We start from the raw sequence: 6000 nt of genomic DNA on the forward strand, positions 1-6000 counted from the left end.
TCAAAACTCTGGATTATGATAGAGGGCTGTGAAACTTTGACCTGAGTGCAAAAATGGAGGCTCTAGACCCTTCCAGAGCTGAGATATCAAAATTCAAAATTTCGACCCGAAAAAAAACCCACAGTGTTACCCCTTTTGTTTTTTTTTTTCATTTTTGGGTGAAAAATTAAGTTTCTCCAATCTTCTCAAAACTCTGGATTATGATAGAGGGCTGTGAAACTTTGACCTGAGTGCAAAAATGGAGGCTCTAGACCCTTCCAGAGCTGAGATATCAAAATTCAAAATTTCGACCCGAAAAAAAAACGACAGTGTTACCCCTTTCGTTTTTTTTCATTTTTGGGCGAAAAATTAAGTTTCTCCAATCTTCTCAAAACTCTGGATTATGATAGAGGGCTGTGAAACTTTGACCTGAGTGCAAAAATGGAGGCTCTAGACCCTTCCAGAGCTGAGATATCAAAATTAAAAATTTCGACCCGAAAAAAAAACGACAGTGTTACCCCTTTCGTTTTTTTTCATTTTCGGGCGAAAAATTAAGTTTCTCCAATCTTCTCAAAACTCTGGATTATGATAGAGGGCCACGAAACTTTGACCTGAGTGCAAAAATGGAGGCTCTAGACCCTTCCAGAGCTGAGATATCAAAATTCAAAATTTCGACCCGAAAAAAAAACGACAGTGTTACCCCTTTCGTTTTTTTTCATTTTCGGGCGAAAAATTAAGTTTCTCCAATCTTCTCAAAGCTCTGGATTATGATAGAGGGATGTGAAACTTTGACCTGAGTGTAAAAATGGAGGCTCTAGACCCTTCCAGAGCTGAGATATCAAAATTCAAAATTTCGACCCGAAAAAAAACGACAGTGTTACCCCTTTTGTTTTTTTTTCATTTTTGGGCGAAAAATTAAGTTTCTCCAATCTTCTCAAAACTCTGGATTATGATAGAGGGCTGTGAAACTTTGACCTGAGTGCAAAAATGGAGGCTCTAGACCCTTCCAGAGCTGAGATATCAAAATTCAAAATTTCGACCCGAAAAAAAAAACGACAGTGTTACCCCTTTCGTTTTTTTTTCATTTTTGGGCGAAAAATTAAGTTTCTCCAATCTTCTCAAAACTCTGGATTATGATAGAGGGCCACGAGACTTTGACCTGAGTGCAAAAATGGAGGCTCTAGACCCTTCCAGAGCTGAGATATCAAAATTCAAAATTTCGACCCGAAAAAAAAACGACAGTGTTACCCCTTTTGTTTTTTTTCATTTTTGGGCGAAAAATTAAGTTTCTCCAATCTTCTCAAAACTCTGGATTATGATAGAGGGCTGTGAAACTTTGACCTGAGTGCAAAAATGGAGGCTCTAGACCCTTCCAGAGCTGAGATATCAAAATTCAAAATTTCGACCCGAAAAAAAACCGACAGTGTTACCCCTTTTGTTTTTTTTTTCATTTTTGGGCGAAAAATTAAGTTTCTCCAATCTTCTCAAAACTCTGGATTATGATAGAGGGCTGTGAAACTTTGACCTGAGTGCAAAAATGGAGGCTCTAGACCCTTCCAGAGCTGAGATATCAAAATTCAAAATTTCGACCCGAAAAAAAACCCACAGTGTTACCCCTTTTGTTTTTTTTTTCATTTTTGGGCGAAAAATTAAGTTTCTCCAATCTTCTCAAAACTCTGGATTATGATAGAGGGCTGTGAAACTTTGACCTGAGTGCAAAAATGGAGGCTCTAGACCCTTCCAGAGCTGAGATATCAAAATTCAAAATTTCGACCCGAAAAAAAAACGACAGTGTTACCCCTTTTGTTTTTTTTCATTTTTGGGCGAAAAATTAAGTTTCTCCAATCTTCTCAAAACTCTGGATTATGATAGAGGGCTGTGAAACTTTGACCTGAGTGCAAAAATGGAGGCTCTAGACCCTTCCAGAGCTGAGATATCAAAATTCAAAATTTCGACCCGAAAAAAAAACGACAGTGTTACCCCTTTTGTTTTTTTTCATTTTTGGGCGAAAAATTAAGTTTCTCCAATCTTCTCAAAACTCTGGATTATGATAGAGGGCTGTGAAACTTTGACCTGAGTGCAAAAATGGAGGCTCTAGACCCTTCCAGAGCTGAGATATCAAAATTCAAAATTTCGACCCGAAAAAAAAACGACAGTGTTACCCCTTTTGTTTTTTTTCATTTTTGGGCGAAAAATTAAGTTTCTCCAATCTTCTCAAAACTCTGGATTATGATAGAGGGCCACGAAACTTTGACCTGAGTGCAAAAATGGAGGCTCTAGACCCTTCCAGAGCTGAGATATCAAAATTCAAAATTTCGACGCGAAAAAAAAACGACAGTGTTACCCCTTTCGTTTTTTTTCATTTTCGGGCGAAAAATTAAGTTTCTCCAATCTTCTCAAAGCTCTGGATTATGATAGAGGGCTGTGAAACTTTGACCTGAGTGCAAAAATGGAGGCTCTAGACCCTTCCAGAGCTGAGATATCAAAATTCAAAATTTCGACCCGAAAAAAAAACGACAGTGTTACCCCTTTCGTTTTTTTTCATTTTTGGGCGAAAAATTACGTTTCTCCAATCTTCTCAAAACTCTGGATTATGATAGAGGGCCACGAAACTTTGACCTGAGTGCAAAAATGGAGGCTCTAGACCCTTCCAGAGCTGAGATATCAAAATTCAAAATTTCGACGCGAAAAAAAAACGACAGTGTTACCCCTTTCGTTTTTTTTCATTTTCGGGCGAAAAATTAAGTTTCTCCAATCTTCTCAAAGCTCTGGATTATGATAGAGGGCTGTGAAACTTTGACCTGAGTGCAAAAATGGAGGCTCTAGACCCTTCCAGAGCTGAGATATCAAAATTCAAAATTTCGACCCGAAAAAAAAACGACAGTGTACCCCTTTCGTTTTTTTTTCATTTTTGGGCGAAAAATTAAGTTTCTCCAATCTTCTCAAAACTCTGGATTATGATAGAGGGCTGTGAAACTTTGACCTGAGTGCAAAAATGGAGGCTCTAGACCCTTCCAGAGCTGAGATATCAAAATTCAAAATTTCGACCCGAAAAAAAAACGACAGTGTTACCCCTTTTGTTTTTTTTTCATTTTTGGGCGAAAAATTAAGTTTCTCCAATCTTCTCAAAACTCTGGATTATGATAGAGGGCTGTGAAACTTTGACCTGAGTGCAAAAATGGAGGCTCTAGACCCTTCCAGAGCTGAGATATCAAAATTCAAAATTTCGACCCGAAAAAAAAACGACAGTGTTACCCCTTTTGTTTTTTTTTCATTTTTGGGCGAAAAATTAAGTTTCTCCAATCTTCTCAAAACTCTGGATTATGATAGAGGGCTGTGAAACTTTGACCTGAGTACAAAAATGGAGGCTCTAGACCCTTCCAGAGCTGAGATATCAAAATTCAAAATTTCGACCCGAAAAAAAAACGACAGTGTTACCCCTTTTGTTTTTTTTCATTTTTGGGCGAAAAATTAAGTTTCTCCAATCTTCTCAAAACTCTGGATTATGATAGAGGGCTGTGAAACTTTGACCTGAGTGCAAAAATGGAGGCTCTAGACCCTTCCAGAGCTGAGATATCAAAATTCAAAATTTCGACCCGAAAAAAAAACAACAGTGTTACCCCTTTTGTTTTTTTTTTCATTTTTGGGCGAAAAATTAAGTTTCTCCAATCTTCTCAAAACTCTGGATTATGATAGAGGGCTGTGAAACTTTGACCTGAGTACAAAAATGGAGGCTCTAGACCCTTCCAGAGCTGAGATATCAAAATTCAAAATTTCGACCCGAAAAAAAAACGACAGTGTTACCCCTTTTGTTTTTTTTCATTTTTGGGCGAAAAATTAAGTTTCTCCAATCTTCTCAAAACTCTGGATTATGATAGAGGGCTGTGAAACTTTGACGTGAGTGCAAAAATGGAGGCTCTAGACCCTTCCAGAGCTGAGATATCAAAATTCAAAATTTCGACCCGAAAAAAAAAACGACAGTGTTACCCCTTTCGTTTTTTTTCATTTTTGGGCGAAAAATTACGTTTCTCCAATCTTCTCAAAACTCTGGATTATGATAGAGGGCCACGAAACTTTGACCTGAGTGCAAAAATGGAGGCTCTAGACCCTTCCAGAGCTGTGATATCAAAATTCAAAATTTCGACCCGAAAAAAAAACGACAGTGTTACCCCTTTCGTTTTTTTTCATTTTCGGGCGAAAAATTAAGTTTCTCCAATCTTCTCAAAGCTCTGGATTATGATAGAGGGCTGTGAAACTTTGACCTGAGTGCAAAAATGGAGGCTCTAGACCCTTCCAGAGCTGAGATATCAAAATTCAAAATTTCGACCCGAAAAAAAAACGACAGTGTTACCCCTTTCGTTTTTTTTCATTTTTGGGCAAAAAATTAAGTTTCTCCAATCTTTTTAAAACTCTGGATTATGATAGAGGGCTGTGAAACTTTGACCTGAGTGCAAAAATGGAGGCTCTAGACCCTTCCAGAGCTGAGATATCAAAATTCAAAATTTCGACCCGAAAAAAAAACGACAGTGTTACCCCTTTTGTTTTTTTTCATTTTTGGGCGAAAAATTAAGTTTCTCCAATCTTCTCAAAACTCTGGATTATGATAGAGGGCTGTGAAACTTTGACCTGAGTGCAAAAATGGAGGCTCTAGACCCTTCCAGAGCTGAGATATCAAAATTCAAAATTTCGACCCGAAAAAAAAACGACAGTGTTACCCCTTTCGTTTTTTTTTTTTCATTTTTGGGCGAAAAATTAAGTTTCTCCAATCTTCTCAAAACTCTGGATTATGATAGAGGGCTGTGAAACTTTGACCTGAGTGCAAAAATGGAGGCTCTAGACCCTTCCAGAGCTGAGATATCAAAATTCAAAATTTCGACCCGAAAAAAAACGACAGTGTTACCCCTTTTGTTTTTTTTTCATTTTTGGGCGAAAAATTAAGTTTCTCCAATCTTCTCAAAACTCTGGATTATGATAGAGGGCTGTGAAACTTTGACCTGAGTGCAAAAATGGAGGCTCTAGACCCTTCCAGAGCTGAGATATCAAAATTCAAAATTTCGACCCGAAAAAAAACCGACAGTGTTACCCCTTTTGTTTTTTTTTCATTTTTGGGCGAAAAATTAAGTTTCTCCAATCTTCTCAAAACTCTGGATTATGATAGAGGGCTGTGAAACTTTGACCTGAGTGCAAAAATGGAGGCTCTAGACCCTTCCAGAGCTGAGATATCAAAATTCAAAATTTCGACCCGAAAAAAAACCCACAGTGTTACCCCTTTTGTTTTTTTTTTCATTTTTGGGCGAAAAATTAAGTTTCTCCAATCTTCTCAAAACTCTGGATTATGATAGAGGGCTGTGAAACTTTGACCTGAGTGCAAAAATGGAGGCTCTAGACCCTTCCAGAGCTGAGATATCAAAATTCAAAATTTCGACCCGAAAAAAAAACGACAGTGTTACCCCTTTCGTTTTTTTTCATTTTTGGGCGAAAAATTAAGTTTCTCCAATCTTCTCAAAACTCTGGATTATGATAGAGGGCTGTGAAACTTTGACCTGAGTGCAAAAATGGAGGCTCTAGACCCTTCCAGAGCTGAGATATCAAAATTCAAAATTTCGACCCGAAAAAAAAACGACAGTGTTACCCCTTTCGTTTTTTTTCATTTTCGGGCGAAAAATTAAGTTTCTCCAATCTTCTCAAAACTCTGGATTATGATAGAGGGCCACGAAACTTTGACCTGAGTGCAAAAATGGAGGCTCTAGACCCTTCCAGAGCTGAGATATCAAAATTCAAAATTTCGACCCGAAAAAAAAACGACAGTGTTACCCCTTTCGTTTTTTTTCATTTTCGGGCGAAAAATTAAGTTTCTCCAATCTTCTCAAAGCTCTGGATTATGATAGAGGGCTGTGAAACTTTGACCTGAGTGCAAAAATGGAGGCTCTAGACCCTTCCAGAGCTGAGATATCAAAATTCAAAATTTCGACCCGAAAAAAAAAAGACAGTGTTACCCCTTTCGTTTTTTTTCATTTTTGG

The sequence above is a fragment of the Pimephales promelas genome, chromosome 11 (genome assembly GCF_988280905.1).
Source record: "Pimephales promelas chromosome 11, fPimPro1.hap1.1, whole genome shotgun sequence".
NCBI classification, from domain to species: Eukaryota; Metazoa; Chordata; class Actinopteri; order Cypriniformes; family Leuciscidae; genus Pimephales; species Pimephales promelas.